The following is a 20,154-nucleotide window of genomic DNA, read 5'->3' on the forward strand; positions in this document are numbered from 1 at the left end:
TTTTACTATACTATGGTTCCTAGCTTACTCTTTTTATTTTTCAATCAAATCAACTATCATATGCTAAAAAGGGTAAACTATGCTAATTAATCCACTTAATATATAACTAGTAAACTAAGGTGCAACTTAAGCTAAAATATCCAAGATATATACAGCCCAAAGTGCAGAATGCAAAAGTACAACAAAAACAAAAGAGAGAAAAATGTGCAAAAAATACAGAAGATGGATAAAATAAGATAAGAGTCTGTAGTGGTTCACCAAAAGAAATAGATGCTAGAGATGGCGACCTCCCCACACTTAAATAATAGCATCATCCTCGATGCTCACTCAGACTGGGTGTGAAGAAGTGTCATCTCCGGAAGGATGGGCTGCTAGTGTCTCGATGGTAGGCTGAGGGTCTACAGTCTCTGTGAGGGTAGGAGGAGCGGTCTGCTGAAGCAGGGGCTCTGTTCGTAGAAGAATGTTCGCATCAGTGGTCTGTAGCTGGTGGTGCTCCTCATGGTGTGGTGCAGTGTGCTCGGGTCCTCCCTGCTCAACATGGGTAGCTGCCTCTTTCGCATGATCGCTCACCTCCTCCTCAGATGTGTCGGAGGGCGTGTCGGGCTCGGAGGGGACGTCGCCACCAGATCGGATCATCAGCTTGAGGTGCTCATAGCGCCACTTGTGGCGACGCTCATACCCCTCATAACATCGCCTGTTGCGACGTTCAGACCTCTCAAAGTGCTGCTGGTGACGGCGCTCCATCTGGTCTAAGCGGTCAAAGAGTCGGTGCACCAGAAGGTAGACGGGCTCAGGAGCAGGTGGGGGTATAATGGGTGGTGCTGGGCCAGTGGAAGCAGAAGGAGCAGCTGAAGAAGTAGCTACCTCAGTAGAGTCAGTGAGAAATAGAGGTCGATAGTCGAAAGCCTGAAACTTCCGACTGTGAGGGGTGATCTTTCTGTAGTCCGCGGCGGGTGGCTTTTCATCAGCAACCTCCTAAGGTACCTCAGCTCGGCGACCCAACTGAGTAATCAGGAATGGAAAGGGGAGGGTGCCTCTAACATGGACTCTAGTAATGTAATGCCGGATAAAGCGGGGTAGATATAAGTCCTTACCCATCATCACACACCAGAAAAGGGTAATCATAGCAGCTGGCACCTCCGTCTCATGAGTGCTCAGCATCACGTAGTTACTCAGAATTCTGTTGCCATAGCTGAGCCTCATCATTCAGATATATCAGCCTGATTCCCTTGGGTACTACTGTGCTATTTCCCATGACCCATGGAACAGTAGGATTAAGGGTGATATCCCGTTTCACAGCATCCCAATCAAACCTCATGAATCTCATATCCTCCTCAGCTTTCTGGTAACCATCTGGCTGATCTGATTTAGGTGAAAGTTGGAGGATGTCTTCAATTGCTTCCTCAGTGACCAGAACTTGTTTGCCTCTGAGCTGTAGTGCATCCAAGGATGATAGAAAGTAGTTACAGTAGAATTCTCTGACCCAGGATGAGTTGATCTTAGTCAAATTTCTCTCCAGGAAGAACCAGCCTCTTTGTTTGATCTTATCTGAAGTGTACTGCTTGAGTTCTTCTGGAATTTTGAGAGTCCTTTCCAGGTATAGGTTCCTGGATGTTGCAAAAATGGGGTACTTCAGCTCACAATATTTGTTTGCAAATTTAACCGGGTCAGCCGCAGGTACCAACTGATAAGCTTTTTCCTGCAGGGTAAAGTTCTTCTCCAGCCAGGAGTCATCATGTAAGATGCCAAGGATGGAAGCAGAGGATTCGTCTCTTTTCCTTTTGCCAGTGGTTACTTTGCCCTTTCCCCTTCCTTGAGAGTCAGACATCCCGAAAGACAGAATTACCAGGATATAATTGAGGAATAAAAGCAGGAAAACAAGTCGGCAAATAGGATAATAGCAATATAAGCATAGAGTGGCAAAAGAGCAAGAGAAGCGAGAATTGAGTGAAAGATGTGAGTATTATTGATTGTGTATAAGGAAAAAGTCTGAAAATAAAAATGACAATCCAAAATACATGCTAAGTGGAATTCACGTTAAGAAGGAAAAACAGTAATCATGCCTTGAGTTAGAAAGTTAAAGTAAATAAAGGAAAACAGAAAGGAGAAGTTTTGAAAGTTAAAATGGTTAGGATGTAAAAAGGAAGTTAGAAAGTTAAAGAGTGAGTTAGTGAAAAGAAGGTAAAAGGTAAGTGGCATGAGAATGGTTTCCTAGGTAACAATAAATTCACACATTTAAAGAATAATCCACTCATATTCAAGCAGGGATAACAGGGTATTGTTGATGAATCAGATAGATACAGAAGTAGTAAAAATTAAAATCAAATCATCAATAAAGGAATTTGTTAACCAGGAAGCCGAAAGGAATAAGGAAGCAGGCCCGTGCATTCAAGAATTAGTTTGGTTGAGTAGTGCAAAATTGAGAAATGCCAAAACCAATTCCTGAATGTAAAATGGAAACAATTTGCAGAAAATTGGGCAGCATTCCGGCTAAAATTGGATGGTCCCGGAAAATAAATAGCAAGAAAATAAAAGTTCATATGAACGGAAATAAGGCTGCACAAATTACATGAATATGAAAGATTAGTGTAACAGCAGCATGCAACAGTTAAGAGCAGCATACGAACAGTATGAACATCACAACCAGATTACAATTGCAGAACAGATAAACAGATAACAAGAACGGTGCAATTATCAGGCCTAAATCCACTAACTACATCCTAGCTACCTAACCACCTAAAATCCACTACAAACATGCATCTCTATTTAGCCTATTCGGAACAAAAATTGGAAAATGAACTGAAGAACCGCAAAGAGGAATCGCAGTAAGGCGGAACCTGGTGCGTGTACGAACAAGGGATAGGGCAGAGGGAAGGTAGTGGAGATGTGGCGGCACCGGGGGAAGCACGGCGGCGCGGCGGTGGAGTAGGGGCGGTGGCAGGGGTGCAAGAGGGGTTGAATGGTAGAGAGTTGGGGGGTATGGTTGAGAAGAGGGGGTGAAGGTTGGGGTGGTGGCCGGCGAAGGTGGCTGCAGCGGTCTGAGACTGGCCACGGTGGGGGCAGTGGTGGAGGAGAGAGATGGGAGGGGAAAAAGAAGGAAGAGAGTGGAAGGGTGGGTGTCGCGGTGGGGTCTGGGTGGTGGTGGTGTGGCGGCGGCCTTGGTGGTCGGGGGTGGTTGTTGGTGGTGGCTGGGGGTGATTGAGGGGAGAGAGTTGTAGAGGGGTATGGAGAGGGGGGTTGGGGTTTGGGGACGCGACGGGTTAGGGTTCGTGTGAGTTTGGGTTAGTAATTGCAAATCCACGCGAACGCGTGGAGGACGCGATCGCTTGAGTAGGGTGAAATAGGGTTGACGTGGATGCGTGGTCGACGCAATCGCGTGGGTTAGGGAGTAAGATGGGTGATGCAGACGCGTGAAACACGCGAACGCGTCGCCGGAATTTGTGTTAGACGCACGCTTCCAGCGTCGTTTCAGCGCAACTCTCTATCTCCTTTTAGGGGGTCATAATATCTACGCGACGCGATCGCGTCGCTCACGCTTTCACGTGGGATGGGTGTTGTGTAGTGACATGTTTGCGTCAGGGACGCGCACGCGTGTGTTGGTTTGTGCTAAACGCACACAAGCCGCACGATTCCAGCCCAAATTTCTGGGCGTTGGATCTTTACACCGATATCTAGATCACGCGTTTGCGTGAGTGACGCGGACGCATGGGAGGCATTTTCCGCAGCTAACGCGATCGCGTAAGGCACGCTTCCAGCCTTGCTTTAGCGTGACTCTCTGTTCACTTTCCTTTTCTTCCTAATGCACTTATGACGCGGACACGTCAACGACGCTGTCGCGTCACGTGCTTTCTCTCTCTTTTTTTAATGCAGTATGCAGAATGCAAAATAAAATGAATGTCATGCAAAAATTTCAGGTTCAAACAATATTCAAAAACAGAGTAGAATAGAGAAGGAACGATCATACCATGGTGGGTTGTTTCCCACCTAGCACTTTTAGTTAAAGTCCTTAAGTTGGACATTTGATGAGCTTCCTATTATGGTGGCTTGTGCTTGAATTCATCCAGAAATCTCCACCAGTGTTTGGAATGCCAACAGCCTCTGGGGTCCCAAACAAGGCATGTAAAGCCCTTGAGCAGTTTCAAACAGGTTTCCAGGCTCCCGGGGTGTTGAATGTCAGAACAGATTCAAGGATCCCAAATTTTACTTTTACACCCATGTTTATCTTGATCTACATTTTTCCAGTCGGGTGGTGAGTGGTCTGAATTCTCACTGCAGTGACCAAACAGCTTCCGAGATCCTTTCAATTGAGCTTGACACCAATCCTTGCACCTCAAATTGAAGTGTGAGACCTCATTGAATCTTGCATACCAGTGCTGAGTGCAAGTCATTCCCCTTTTGCTCTTAAAGCCACAAAGAGCTCTAAGTTGGCCATCGGTTTCGAGCAAACCATATTCAAGTGGAAAAGTGAAGATAAAAGTCAATGATTTTACCCACTTGAAGTTTGTGTTGGGTGGTAATGGCCTTGGGATAGGTGTTTCTAGTGGTTCTGCAAGCCCTACTCCCTTGTGGTCTTCTGTGAGTTCCTCCACTTCTTTGCAAATTTTTTCCATTTCAACCTTGTCTTGATCAAAGTCATCGATATCTTCCTCATCACTTGAGTCATAATTGGGAGGTTGAGAAAAGTCTACCTCTGCATCATCTTCGTATTCACTTGGGGAAGATTCTTCTATCTCAAAGAATTCACTTGCGGATGCAAGTTCATTACTAGGGGAGCTTGACTTGTGATTTTCATTCTCAAGGAAACTTGCGTCTTGGGTTATTCCGTCCAGTTCTTCATAAGATACCTGCTTTGGAGGCTGTGCAATATCCTCCTTAGCGTCAATTGTAACGTCTTCGACGGAATTCTCCACAACTCTGGATTCCTGCGGAGGTTCGGCATCTCCTAAATTTTCAACCAACTCTTCTTTTTCTATAATGACAGCTTCCTCTACTTGTTCTAGTACGAAGTTATGCTCTATACTGTCCACCGGAGTTTCTAGTGTCTCCTTCATGCTATGTTATTCATTGGATTCTCCACATGAAGCCATGGGAGTTTGTTGAGTGTCCGAACGTTTGGAAGATAATTGATTTATTGCTTACTCCAGTTGAAGAAGGGTTGCATTAAATTGGTCTACTGATTCTTTGAAGCGAACCTGTAATTCTTGGCTTGATGGGTATGGACATGGTGCATAGGGGAGTGGTGGTTCTTGGGAGTAATTGGATTGACGTTGGGGCGGATAAGGATCATACGGTGGCGAATGGTGAAAAGAGGCTTGTGAGTGTGGTGGTTCAAAGTTATGTTGAGAGGATGGTCTCTGAGCATAGGGTGGGGCTTGTTGGTAGCTACAAGGGGTCCACCATATCTATTAGCTTGGTATGCATTGTAGAATGGTATTTGTCCATGATATCTTGGAAGGTGTTGTTGCCTCAAGGGTTGATCATATCCTCTCGGCTCCATCCATCTTTGATTACTTAGACCGTGATGCATATTCCTGTTATAGCTTCCATTCCTTTCAACAAAATTAGAACCAAACTAAAAGCGAGAGGGGTGAGAACTCATAGTAACTATTAGAAATGAGAAGGGAAAACAAAAATAAATAAACAAGTAAAAGAAAAATATTTACAATAACCAATAATAAGGCACACGTTTGCGATTCCCCGGCAACGGCGCCATTTTAACGATCAGATTTTTGCTAGTAAAGAATTTTATAAAAATAGTCGCGTTGTAAGTATAGCTTCTAAACTAACAGAAAATCCTTTCGTACAAATGTTTGGTTGTCACAAGTAACAAACCCAATAAAATTTATAAACCGAAGTATTCAAACCTCGGGTCGTCTTCTCAAGGAATTGCAGGGAGGTGTGTTTTAAAATTGGTTATGGAAAACAGTGTTTTGGGTTTTGAGTAAGAGAAATGGGTTGCAGAAATTAATAAATTAATAACGAAGAAATCTCTTGGCAAGGTATGAAAACTGGAAGTCCTATCCTAGTTATCCTTATCAATGGTGATGAGAATTATACTTTCGCTCCCACTAAGTCAACCTCTAACTATGAAGGTCAGTTAAGTGGACAAATTAATTTGACACCTAAAGTCCTAGTCAACTCCTTAAGGAAAGACTAGAGTTATAGGAATCTAAATTAATCAGCAAAGATAGTAATTATCAATCACAATGAGTTTGACAACTCAAGAGTTACCAATTAATCAACCAAAGCCAAAAGGGAAAAATCTAAATTATTTATATAAATAGAAGAAAGCAATCATGAGTCTGAAATACCTCAAAGTGTATTAATTAAGAAAATCATAACATGAATGATCCATAAGCCAATTTGGCAACATAAATAATTATCAAATAAGAGAAGTCAAAATAAAGGAATATTGAACCTGATATGAAGATGAGATAGTCCTAAAATCAAGAGAAATTCTAAATCCTAATCCTAAGAGAGAGGAGAGAATCTCTCTCTCTCTAAAAGCTACATCTAAATCCTAAAACTATGTATGAGTGTATATTGTATCAAGTATATAGTCTATATCTCCATGAATGGATGGATCTCTCCATTTATAATCCTTTAATCTGTATTTTCTGGGCTTGGATCTGGGCAAAAAAAGGCCCATAAGTTGCTGGGGCCGACTTCTGCAAATTCTGCAGATCGCGCACGTCACGCGTCCGCGTGGGTCACGCGGTCACGTCATTTGGAGTTTTGCTCTTCCACGCAGTCGCGTCAATCATGCGTCCGCGTAAGTTGTGTTTCGCACGTCACACGTTTGCCTCATCCATGCGCTCGCGTCGATTCTCTTTTGCGCGAACCACGCATTCGCGTCGTCCATGTGGACGCGTCACTGCTAGTTCCTCCAGGGACTCCAATTTGTGCTTTTCTTCCATTTTTGTATGTTTCCTTTCCATCCTTTAAGTCATTCCTGCCCTATAAAACCTGAAAGTACTCAACACACAAATCACGACATCGAATGGTAATAAAGGATAATTAAATTTGGTAATTTTAAAGCACAGGAAACATGTTTTCTCATATGTCATATCCTAAGGAAAGAATTGTAAAACCATGCAAATTCATATGAATAAGTAGGTGAAGAGTTGATAAAATCATTTAATTTAAATACAAGATTTGTCATGAAATAGTGGTTTATCAGAGATCAAGACCAGTCATCATCAAACAAATCAAATCATGCACAAATTCACGTTATTGTACTCGAAATGGAACTTGTGGACATCCTAACCTAGTCACCATAGCTTCATGAGTAGCATTATGCACTTTCAAATCACAACCTAAAACCATCATTCTCAATCCTAACTTATTAGCCTTTACAAATGCAATAAATGAATGTGTTGCTCCTGAATCAAATAAGGCATTTAAGATTTTACCAACCATTTCACAGTTATCTCTAATCAATGTCTCTGATCCCTCAGAATCTACTGCAGAAGTGGTATAAACTCTCCCCGGCTGTTGCACCCTACCAGACTCATATTTCTTCTTTTCTGGACAATTACTAGCCAAGTGCCCGGGCTGTCCACAAAAATAGCATACCCCAAGTCCTGATCTGCACGGAACTCCAAGATGATACTTCCTGCACCTCTGACAGCTCAAATCCTGCTGTGGCTGCTTTCCAAACCTTCTTCCTTGATTAACATTAGTATTCGGTCTTCTGTAGTTGCCTTGGCCTTGATTCTATTGCGGAACAAAGCTTCCACGCTTGAAATTTCTACCTATCGGAGTAAAATTTCTCCCTCAAGTCCTTTGGAAAGGCACCCTCAAACTTCCTTTCTCTACTGTCGCCTTCCTCACACATTCTTCAGTCACCCTACTCTTATTCACTAATTCAGAAAACACTCTGATCTCCATTGGAGCAACGATGCTCAGAATATCGCTCCGAAAACCTCCCTCATACTTAATACATTTTCACTCAGCAAAATCTTCAGGCGCACCTTGACAGATACAAGAAAATTGACATAACTCCTCAAACTTGCTGGTATACTCAATAATAGTCATTTGGCCTTGCTTTAATTGCATTAATTCAAGTTCATTGACATTTCTGACCGAATTAGGAAAGTATTTCTTATAGAACTCTGTTCGGAAAACCTTCCAAGGAATCACAGTGCCATCTGGCTAGAAGATATGTCGTGTTTCTTTCCACCAATACTAAGCCTCGCCTTGTAGCTAATAAGTTCCAAACTCAATCCATTCCTCCTTAGGGACCTGTTGAGCTTGCAGTGCCCGTTCTACAGCCTAAATCCAATTGTCTGCATCAGTGGGATTTGAGGTTCCCTTGAAGGTCAGAGGGTGAACCTTCAGAAATGTAGCAAGTGCCATAGGGCCTTCTTTGTCATTATTCTTCCCGTGGTTACCGTGATTTATTTGATTACCCAGTGACTCAGCTGTCGCTTGCATAGCTGCAGCCATATTTCCCAGGGCAGCCATAAAGTCTATTGGATCATTCCCTACTTGGCCAGGATTAACAGTGCCTATCCTACCTCTACCTCTCCCGCAACCGCGTCCGCGAGTCGACATCTGGTCCCTATACATACCAAACAAGTGATATTAAATTGATCAGTCTCAATATCGCAGGTCTAATGCTTTATGTTCCAAATCCATGCTCACAAACGTTTATGCCATATATATCAGTCAGATATCTTAATAGCACATAAACACATATACAGAGAATGCACATAAATATAGCCAGTCCATCTTTCAGGCTCTATGAGAACGAACTGCTCTGATACCATAGTGTAACACCCTACCACACGGAGATTTACGCTTAAGCCTTAAAACAGAGGTGGTATGGTATTACGACCTTTAAAATAAAATGTGTACATATAATAGCATAAAGAATATAATAAACTAGGAGCCTTGAAGAACACAGGAAATAAAAATCACGAAATAAAACCGCAATGCTTAGAAAATGAGTTAGCCTGCGTACTAAGAAAACTATAGTTATCAAGCATAAGATAACAAAAGTAGGAATAGATGGCCAAAGATACAAAATAACAAGCTTCTAACTCAGCCCGAGAAGTCAAAGTTGGCCGGAGAATATTTACACATATATATACATATTCAAAACCCAAATTTACATAAACAAAATCCTGTCTCTCCATAAGCCTCTAAGAGGGTCAAAAGGAACAAGTCATGCTGAGAGAACACTAAGTACATATATACATAACTATACAACAAAAGTAACCCGATAACCACTTCACTTCAGAAGTTCAGACGCCTAAAGGGGTGTCTCTCGACCTATGATGAGCGGATAATTTGTATGCTTTTTGGCATTATTTTTAGTATGTTTTTGGTATGATATAGTTAGTTTTTAGTATATTTTTATTAGTTTTTAGTTAAAATTCACTTTTCTGGACTTTACTATGAGTTTGTGTGTTTTTCTGTGATTTCAGGTATTTTCTGGCTGAAATTGAGGGACCTGAGCAAAAATCTGATTCAGAGACTAAAAAGGACTGCAGATGCTGTTGGATTCTGACCTCCCTGCACTCGAAGTGGATTTTCTGGAGCTACAGAATCCCAATTGGCGCGCTCTCAACGGCGTTGGAAAGTAGACATCCTGGGCTTTCCAGCAATATATGATAGTCCATACTTTGCCCAAGATTTGATGGCCCAAACCAGCGTTCAAAGTCACCCTCAGGAATCCCAGCGTTAAACGCTGGAACTGGCACCCATATGGGAGTTAAACGCCCAAACTGGCACTAAAGCTGGCGTTTAACTCCAAGAAGAGTCTCTGCACGAAAAATGCTTCATTGCTCAGCCCAAGCACACACCAAGTGGGCCCGGAAGTGGATTTTTATGTCATTTACTCATTTCTGTACACCTTAGGCTACTAGTTTTCTATAAGTAGGACCTTTGACTATTGTATTAGGAGTCTTTCGATCTTTGGATCTTTTGATCATGTTTTTATGATTGAACCCTCTTTGGGAGGCTGGCCATTCGGCCATGCCTAGACCTTGTTCTTATGTATTTTCAACGGTGGAGTTTCTACACACCATAGATTAAGGTGTGGAGCTCTGCTGTACCTCGAGTATTAATGCAATTACTATTGTTCTTCCATTCAATTCCGCTTGTTCTTTATCCAAGATATCACTTGTTCTTCAACTTGATGAATGTGATGATCCGTGACACTCATCATCATTCTCACCTATGAACAAGGTGACTGACAACCACTTCTGTTCTACAAGCAACCAAGGCTCTAGTGAATATCTCTTGGATTCTTGATTGCACGATGCATGGTTGATCGCCTGACAACCGAGTGCTCGTCTGACAAACGAGCCAACCATTCCGTGAGATCAGAGTCTTCGTGGTATAGGCAAGAACTGATGGCAGCATTCAAGAGAATCCGGAAGGTCTAACCTTGTCTGTGGTATTCTGAGTAGGATTCAATGACTGAATGACTGTGACGTGCTTCAAACTCCTAGCGGGCGGGGCGTTAGTGACAGACGCAAAAGAATCAATGGATTCTATTCCGGCCTGACCGAGAACCGACAGCTGAATTCCGCTATGCTGTGACAGAGCATATGCAATCGCTTTCACTGAGAGGATGGGAGGTAGCCATTGACAACGGTGAAACCCTATACAAGCTTGCCATGGAAAGGAATGAGAAGGATTGGATGAAGACAGTAGGAAAGCAGAGAGACGGAAGGGAAGGCATCTTCATGCGCTTATCTGAAGTTCCTACCAATGAATTACATAAGTATCTCTATCTTTATCTTTGTGTTTATTTTCGTTCATCACCATTACCATTTGAGTTTGCCTGACTAAGATTTACAAGATGACCATAGCTTGCTTCAATACTAACAATCTCCGTGGGATCGACCCTTACTCGCGTAAGGTTTATTACTTGGACGACCCAGTGCACTTGCTGGTTAGTTGTGCGAAGTTGTGTAATGCCATGGTATTGAGCTACCAAGTTTTTGGGGTTCATGACCGGGGATTATGAGAGTTGTGAAAAAGTATTGTTCACAATTTAGCGCACCAAGTTTTTGGCGCCGTTGCCGGGGATTGTTCAAGTTTTGAGCAAGCTTTTGGTAACATCAGTGCCAAGATCCGGCAACAACACCAAGTTTTTGGCGTTATTGCCAGGGATTGTTCTAGTTTGGACAACTGACGGTTCATCTTGTTGCTTAGATTAGGTATTTATTTTTTTTCGAAATTCTTGAAGATGAATTCTAGAGTTTCATGATGATTTGTTGAAATCTGGCTGGCTGAGAAGCCATGTCTAATTTCATTTGACCGAGGTTTCAACTTATCACCACAAGAGTTTGTTGATTTTTATCAAACTTGCTCTTGGAGCAGTGATCTGCTAAGGCTTAGCTGGCCTTTGGCCATGTGTAGTGTTTTGGACCGAAGCTTTCTTTGAAAGCTTGGCTGGCTGTGAAGCCATGTCTAATTCCTGGACCGGAGTCTTAGACTAGCATTGCACTGATTCCTGGAATTCTCATTAAGAATTTTGATACCTTTTTCCACTTAATTTTCGAAAAACACAAAAAAATTTACAAAATCATAAAATCCAAAAATATTTCTTGTTTGAGTCTAGTGTCTCATCATAAGTTTGGTGTCAATTGCATGCATTCATATGTCTTAGTGATCTTCAAGATGTTCTTGATGATTTACTTGCTCTGATCTTTGAATTCTATTGACTTGAGTGTTTTGTGTGTCTCATATGCATTTTCATTTTGTTAGTGTCAGTAGTATACAAACTGCTAAGTTTGGTGTCTTGCATGCATTGTTATTTGATTCTTGTTGCATTTTGATTTTTCCTTATTATTAAAAATCCAAAAAAATATTTTTTATTTGTGTCTTTTCAAGTCAATAATACAGAAAATTGAAGATTCAGAACATACAGCAGAGGAATTGCACAGAAAAAGCTGGGCGTTCAAAACGCCCAGTGAAGAAGGACAGACTGGCGTTTAAACGCCAGCCAGGGTACCTGGTTGGGCGTTTAACGCCCAAAAGGGTAGCATTTTGGGCGTTAAACGCCAGAATGGATACCATTCTGGGCGTTTAACGCCAGGATGGCACAAGGGGGAAGATTTTGTTTTCAAATCAATTTTTTTTCAAGTTTTCAAAATCTTTTCAAAATCAAATCTTTTTCAAATCAATTTTTCAATCAAATCTTTTTCAAAATCAATTTCTTTCCATTCTTAAAGATACTTACTATCAATTAATGATTTGATTCAACATTTCAAGTATGTTGCCTTTTCTGTTGAGAAAGGTTTAATGCTTGAATCATATCTTTTCTTGTTAGTCAAGTTTTTAATTTTCAAATCAAATCTTTTTAAAATGTTTTTCAAATCATATCTTCTCAATCACATTTTTTTTAAAAAAAAAAACCAATCATATCTTCTTAACCACATCTTTTTCAAAATAGTTTTCAATCAAATCTTTTTGTTTTCTAATTTCAAAATCTTTTTCAAAAATCACTGGATTTCTTTTCCATTTTCATTTTCGAAAATTGAGTAATGTTTTTCAAAAATGTTTTCAAAATTTTTCACTTAATTTTCGAAAATCACTCCCCTTCTTCTCACATCCTTCTATTTATGGACTAACACTATCCCTTAATGCAAAATTCGAACTCCATCTCCTTTGATAAGTTCGAATTTTCTACTTCTGTCTTCTACTCTTCTTTTTCTCTGACACTTCAAGGAATCTCTATACTGTGACATAGAGGATTCCACATTTTCTTGTTCCCTTCTCTTTCTTATGAGCAGGAGCAAAGACAAAGGCATTCTTGTTGAGGCTGATCCTGAACCTGAAAGGACCTTGAAGAGAAAGCTAAGAGAAGCCAAAGCACAACTCTCTTTAGAAAACCTGAACGAATTCTTCAAGGAAGAAGAACTCATGGCAGCCGAAAACAACAACAATGCCAACAATGCAAGGAAGGTGCTGGGTGACTTTACTGCACCTACTCCCGACTTCTATGGGAGAAGCATCTCTATCCCTGCCATTGGAGCAAACAACTTTGAGCTTAAGCCTCAATTAGTTTCTCTAATGCAACAGAATTGCAAGTTCCATGGACTTCCATTGGAAGATCCTCATCAGTTTTTAGCTGAATTCTTGCAAATCTGTGACACTGTTAAGACCAATGGGGTTGACCCTGAGGTCTACAGACTTATGCTATTCCCTTTTGCTGTAAGAGACAGAGCTAGAACATGGTTGGACTCTCAACCTAAAGAAAGCCTGGACTCTTGGGAAAAGCTAGTCAATGCCTTCTTGGCAAAGTTCTTTCCACCTCAAAAATTGAGTAAGCTTAGAGTGGAAGTCCAAACCTTCAGACAGAAGGAAGGAGAATCCCTCTATGAAGCTTGGGAAAGATACAAACAATTAATCAGAAAGTGTCCTTCTGACATGCTTTCTGAATGGAGCATCATAGGTATTTTCTATGACGGTCTCTCTGAACTGTCCAAGATGTCTTTGGATAGCTCTGCTGGAGGCTCTCTTCATTTGAAGAAGACGCCTGCAGAAGCTCAAGAACTGATTGAAATGGTTGCAAATAACCAATTCATGTACACTTCTGAAAGAAATCCTGTAAACAATGGGACTAGTCAGAAGAAAGGAGTTCTTGAGATTGACACTCTGAATGCCATTTTGGCTCAGAACAAAATATTGACTCAACAAGTCAATATGATTTCTCAAAGTCTGTCTAGAATGCAAAATGCACCAAGCAGTACTAAGGAAGCTTCATCTGAGGAAGAAGCTTATGATCCTGAGAACCCTTCAATGGAAGAGGTGAATTATATGGGAGAACCCTATGGAAACACCTACAATCCTTCATGGAGGAATCATCCAAATCTTTCATGGAAGGATCAACAGAGACCTCAACAAGGTTTCAATAACAATAATGGTGGAAGAAACAGGTTTAGCAATAGCAAGCCTTTTCCATCATCTTCTCAGCAACAGACAGAGAGCTCTAAGCAGAATACCTCTGACTTAGCTACCATGGTCTCTGATCTGATCAAAACCACTCAAAGTTTCATGACTGAAACAAGGTCCTCTATCAGAAATTTGGAAGGACAAGTAGGTCAGCTGAGCAAGAAAATTACTGAACTCCCTCCAAGTACTCTCCCAAGCAATACTGAAGAAAATCCAAAAGGAGAGTGCAAGGCCATCAACATGGCTGAATTCTGGGAGGAAGAAGAGGCAGTGAACGCCACTGAGGAAGACCTCACTGGACGTCCACTGGCCTCCAATGAGTTCCCCAATGAGGAACCATGGGAATCTGAGGCTCAAAATGAGACCATAGAAATTCCATTGGACTTACTTCTACCATTCATGAGCTCTGATGAGTATTCTTCCTCTGAAGAGGATGAGTATGTCACTGAAGAGCAAGTTGCTAAATACCTTGGAGCAATCATGAAGCTAAATGACAAGTTATTTGGAAATGAGACTTGGGAGGATGAACCCCCTTTGCTCACCAAGGAACTGGATGACTTGTCTAGGCAGACACTGCCTTAAAAGAGGCAAGATCCTGGGAAGTTTTCTATACCTTGTACCATAGGCACCATGACCTTCAAGAAGGCCTTGTGTGACTTAGGGTCAAGTGTAAACCTCATGCCCCTCTCTGTAATAGAGAAGTTAGGGATCTTTGAGGTTCAAGCTGCAAAAATCTCACTAGAGATGGCAGACAACTCAAGAAAACAAGCCTATGGACTTGTAGAGGATGTTCTGGTTAAAGTTGAAGACCATTACATCCCTACTGATTTCATAGTCCTAGAGACTGGGAAGTGCATGGATGAATCCATCATCCTTGGCAGACCCTTCCTAGCCACAGCAAAGGCTGTGATTGATGTTGATAGAGGAGAGTTGATCATTCAAGTGAATGAAGAATCCTTGGTGTTTAAGGCCCAAGGATATCCCTCTGTCATCATGGAGAGGAAGCATGAAGAGCTTCTCTCAAAACAGAGCCAAACAGAGCCCCCACAGTCAAACTCTAAGTTTGGTGTTGGGAGGCCACAACCAAACTCTAAGTTTGGTGTTGAACCCCCACATTCAAACTCTAAGTTTGGTGTTGGGAGGTTCCAACACGGCTCTGAGAATCTGTGAGGCTCCATGAGAGTCCTCTGTCAAGCTAATGACAATAAAGAAGCGCTTGTTGGGAGGCAACCCAATGTTTTATAATTAACTATTTTCCTTTGTTATTTTCTCTTTTTTTGTAGGTTGATGATCATAAGAAGTCACAAAAACAATGAAAAAAGCAAAAACAGAATGAAAAATAGGAAGAAAAACAGCACACCCTGGAGGACGCACCCACTGGCGTTTAAACGCCAGTGAGGTTAGCTGGTGGGCGTTTAACGCCCAGTCTGGCACCATTCTGGGCATTTAATGCTAGAAAGGGCACCAGACTGGCGTTAAACGCCAGAAAGGGGCAAGATGCTGGCGTTAAACGCCAGAAATGGGCACCAGCCCGGCGTTTAACGCCAGAAATGGCACAAAACGTGATTTTGCATGCCATTTGGTGCAGGGATGACTTTTCCTTGACACCTCAGGATCTGTGGACCCCACAGGATCCCCACCTACCCTACCACTCTCTCTCTTCTTCACCAATCACCTCAACACCTCTTCCCCAAAAACCCCTCACCTATCAAATCCCATCTTTCTCTTCACCACTCACATCCATCCTTCATAAAACCCCACCTACCTCACCATTCAAATTCAAACCACTTTCCCACCCAAACCCACCCTCAAATGGCCGAACATCTCTCTCCCCCTCTCCTATATAAACCCTCCTTCACTCCTTCATTTTCACACACCTTAAACACTACTTCTTCTCCCTTTTGGCCGAACACAAAGCCCTCTCCATCTCCTTCATTTCTTCTTCTTCTACTCTCTTCTTTCTTCTTTTGCTCGAGGACGAGCAAACATTTTAAGTTTGGTGTGGTAAAAGCATTGCTTTTTGTTTTTCCATAACCATTTATGGCATCCAAGGCCGGAGAAACCTCTAGAAAGAGGAAAGGGAAGGCAAAGGCTTCCACCTCCGAGTCATGGGAGATGGAAAGATTCATCTCAAGGGTGCATCAAGACCATTTCTATGAAGTTGTGGCCTTGAAGAAGGTGATCCCCGAGGTCCATTTTTCACTCAAAAAGGGTGAATATCCGGAGATCCGACATGAGATCCAAAGAAGAGGTTGGGAAGTTCTTACCAACCCCATTCAACAAGTCGGAATCTTGATGGTTCAAGAGTTCTATGCCAATGCATGGATCACCAAGAACCATGACCAAAGTGTGAACCCGAATCCAAAGAATTATCTTACTATGGTTCGGGGGAAATACTTGGATTTTAGTCCGGAAAGTGTGAGGGTGGCGTTCAACTTGCCTATGATGCAAGGAGATGAACATCCTTACACTAGAAGGGTCAACTTTGATCAAAGGTTGGACCAAGTCCTCACAGTCATATGTGAAGAGGGCGCCCAATGGAAGAGAGATTCAAGAGGAAAGCCGGTTCAATTAAGAAGGCATGACCTCAAGCCCGTGGCTAGAGGATGGTTAGAGTTCACACAACGCTCAATCATTCCCACTAGCAACCGGTCCGAAGTTACCATAGACCGGGCTATCATGATCCATAGCATCATGATTGGAGAAGAAATAGAGGTTCATGAGGTTATAGCCCAAGAACTCTATAAGGTGGCGGACAAGTCCTCTACCTTGGCAAGGTTAGCCTTTCCTCATCTCATTTGTCACCTCTGTTATTCAGTAGGAGTTGACATAGAGGGAGACACCCCCATTGATGAGGACAAGCCCATCACTAAGAAGAGGATGGAGCACACAAGAGATCCCACTCATCATGAGATCCCTGAGATTCCTCAAGGGATGCACTTTCCTCCACAAAACTATTGGGAGCAATTAAACACCTCCCTAGGAGAGTTGAGTTCCAACATGGGACAACTAAGGGTGGAGCATCAAGAACACTCCATCATCCTCCATGAAATTAGAGAAGATCAAAGAATCATGAGGGAGGAACAACAAAGACAAGGAAGAGACATTGAGGAGCTCAAGCACTCCATAGGATCTTCAAGAGCAAGAAAGAGCCGCCATCACTAAGGTGGACCCGTTCTTTGATTTCCTTGTTCTTTATTCTTCTGTTTTTCGAATTTTATGCTTATGTTTATCCATGTTTGTGTCTTGTGATCACTAGTGTCTTAGTGTCTATGCCTTAAAGTTATGAATGTCTTATGAATCTATCACCTTTCTTAAATAAAAATGTGCTTAATTGATAAAAGAAAGAATTGCATGAATTTTGAATTTTATAACAGTTTAATTATTTTGATGTGGTGGTAATATTTTTGTTCTTTGAATGTATGCTTAAACAGTGCATATGTATCTTGAATTTGTGATTTATGAATGTTGGCTCTTGAAAGAATGATGAAAAAGGAGACATGTTACTGAGGATCTGAAAAATCATCAAAATGATTCTTGAAGCAAGAAAAAAGCATTTCTATTCAAAAAAAAAACGAAAAAATAGAGAAATAAGAGTTGTGATCCAAGGCAAATAAGAGTGTGCTTAAGAACCCTGGACACCTCTAATTGGGGACTTTAGCAAAGCTGAGTCACAATCTGAAAAGGTTCACCCAATTATGTGTCTGTGGCATGTATGTATCCGGTGGTAATACTGGAAGACAGAGTGCTTTGGGCCACAGCCAAGACTCAATAAGTAGCTTTGTTCAAGAATCATCATACTTTACTAGGAGAATCATTAACACTATCTGGATTCTAAGTTCCTAAAGAAGCCAACCATTCTGAATTTCAAAGGATGGAGTGAGATGCCAAAACTATTCAGAGGCAAAAAGCTAAAGCCCCGCTCATCTAATTAATACTGATCTTCATAGATGTTTTTGGAATTCATTGCATATTCTCTTCTTTTTATCTTATTTGATTTTCAGTTGCTTGAGGACAAGCAACAATTTAAGTTTGGTGTTGTGATGAGCGGATAATTTGTATGCTTTTTGGCATTATTTTTAGTATGTTTTTGGTATGATATAGTTAGTTTTTAGTATATTTTTATTAGTTTTTAGTTAAAATTCACTTTTCTAGACTTTACTATGAGTTTGTGTGTTTTTCTGTGATTTCAGGTATTTTCTGGCTGAAATTGAGGGACCTGAGCAAAAATCTGATTCAGAGACTAAAAAGGACTGCAGATGCTGTTGGATTCTGACCTCCCTCTACTCGAAGTGGATTTTCTGGAGCTACAGAAGCCCAATTGGCGCGCTCTCAACGGCGTTGGAAAGTAGACATCCTGGGCTTTCCAGCAATATATGATAGTTCATACTTTGCCCAAGATTTGATGGCCCAAACCGGCGTTCAAAGTCACCCTCAGGAATCCCAGCGTTAAACGCTGGAACTGGCACCCAAATGGGAGTTAAACGCCCAAACTGGCACTAAAGCTGGCGTTTAACTCCAAGAAGAGTCTCTGCACGAAAAATGCTTCATTGCTCAGCCCAAGCACACACCAAGTGGGCCCGGAAGTGGATTTTTATGTCATTTACTCATTTCTGTACACCTTAGGCTACTAGTTTTCTATAAGTAGGACCTTTGACTATTGTATTAGGAGTCTTTCGATCTTTGGATCTTTTGATCATGTTTTTATGATTGAACCCTCTTTGGGAGGCTGGCCATTCAGCCATGCCTAGACCTTGTTCTTATGTATTTTCAACAGTGGAGTTTCTACACACCATAGATTAAGGTGTGGAGCTCTGCTGTACCTCGAGTATTAATGCAATTACTATTGTTCTTCCATTCAATTCCGCTTGTTCTTTATCCAAGATATCACTTGTTCTTCAACTTGATGAATGTGATGATCCGTGACACTCATCATCATTCTCACCTATGAACAAGGTGACTGACAACCACTTCTGTTCTACAAGCAACCAAGGCTCTAGTGAATATCTCTTGGATTCTTGATTGCACGATGCATGGTTGATCGCCTGACAACCGAGTGCTCGTCTGACAAACGAGCCAACCATTCCGTGAGATCAGAGTCTTCGTGGTATAGGCAAGAACTGATGGCAGCATTCAAGAGAATCCGGAAGGTCTGAATAGGATTCAATGACTGAATGACTGTGACGTGCTTCAAACTCCTAGCGGGCGGGGCGTTAGTGACAGATGCAAAAGAATCAATGGATTCTATTCCGGCCTGACCGAGAACCGACAGCTGAATTCCGCTATGCTGTGACAGAGCATATGCAATCGCTTTCACTGAGAGGATGGGAGGTAGCCATTGACAACGGTGAAACCCTATACAAGCTTGCCATGGAAAGGAATGAGAAGGATTGGATGAAGACAGTAGGAAAGCAGAGAGACGGAAGGGAAGGCATCTTCATGCGCTTATTTGAAGTTCCTACCAATGAATTACATAAGTATCTCTATCTTTATCTTTGTGTTTATTTTCGTTCATCACCATTACCATTTGAGTTTGCCTGACTAAGATTTACAAGATGACCATAGCTTGCTTCAATACTAACAATCTCCGTGGGATCGACCCTTACTCGCGTAAGGTTTATTACTTGGACGACCCAGTGCACTTGCTGGTTAGTTGTGCGAAGTTGTGTAATGCCATGGTATTGAGCTACCAAGTTTTTGGGGTTCATGACCGGGGATTATGAGAGTTGTGAAAAAGTATTGTTCACAATTTCGCGCACCAACCTACATCTGAAAAACAACAACATAGTATAGGGTGAGAACCAGAGGTTCTCAGCATGGTAAAGGTGCCACACATATAAGATATAAGGTCCTAGGAATGCCAGAGGCAATCCTAGAATGCCGACACTCATATTAAAAAGCTTAAAATATTAAACAGAAACCATAAAAGGTGGTTTTCTAAGAGTATCTACGCCTAACTTAAATTAATCTTGAATCTAAGTCTTACCGCCTTTCCTCCATACCTCCATCTCCAATAATATAAACCAGACAAATAAGCTGATAAAGGCAAGCACAAGAAGATTACAAGTACTGCAAGTAACAAATATACATTTAACATAGCAAGTACACTTAGGCATATCCAGTTAATGCACAAACAAGTAATTAAAGTAATATGCGCATGATGCATGCCTGTCTTATGGCTGATGAGTCTCATCTGTCAGTTATCAAGCCAACCCGACAAGTCCAGTTTTCTAAACCCTT

At 41.7% G+C, this 20,154-nt stretch overlaps 1 non-coding gene across 1 annotated transcript; it reads right to left on the bottom strand.

The window, feature by feature from the left end:
- Positions 1-13,287: 13,287 nt before the first annotated feature.
- LOC112798956 (small nucleolar RNA R71) lies at positions 13,288-13,395 on the bottom strand. Its single transcript, XR_003200549.1, has one exon. It is a non-coding gene; the product is annotated as a small nucleolar RNA R71 (small nucleolar RNA).
- Positions 13,396-20,154: the final 6,759 nt, after the last annotated feature.

Source organism: Arachis hypogaea, chromosome 4, assembly GCF_003086295.3.
Source record: "Arachis hypogaea cultivar Tifrunner chromosome 4, arahy.Tifrunner.gnm2.J5K5, whole genome shotgun sequence".
Classification (NCBI taxonomy): Eukaryota; Viridiplantae; Streptophyta; class Magnoliopsida; order Fabales; family Fabaceae; genus Arachis; species Arachis hypogaea.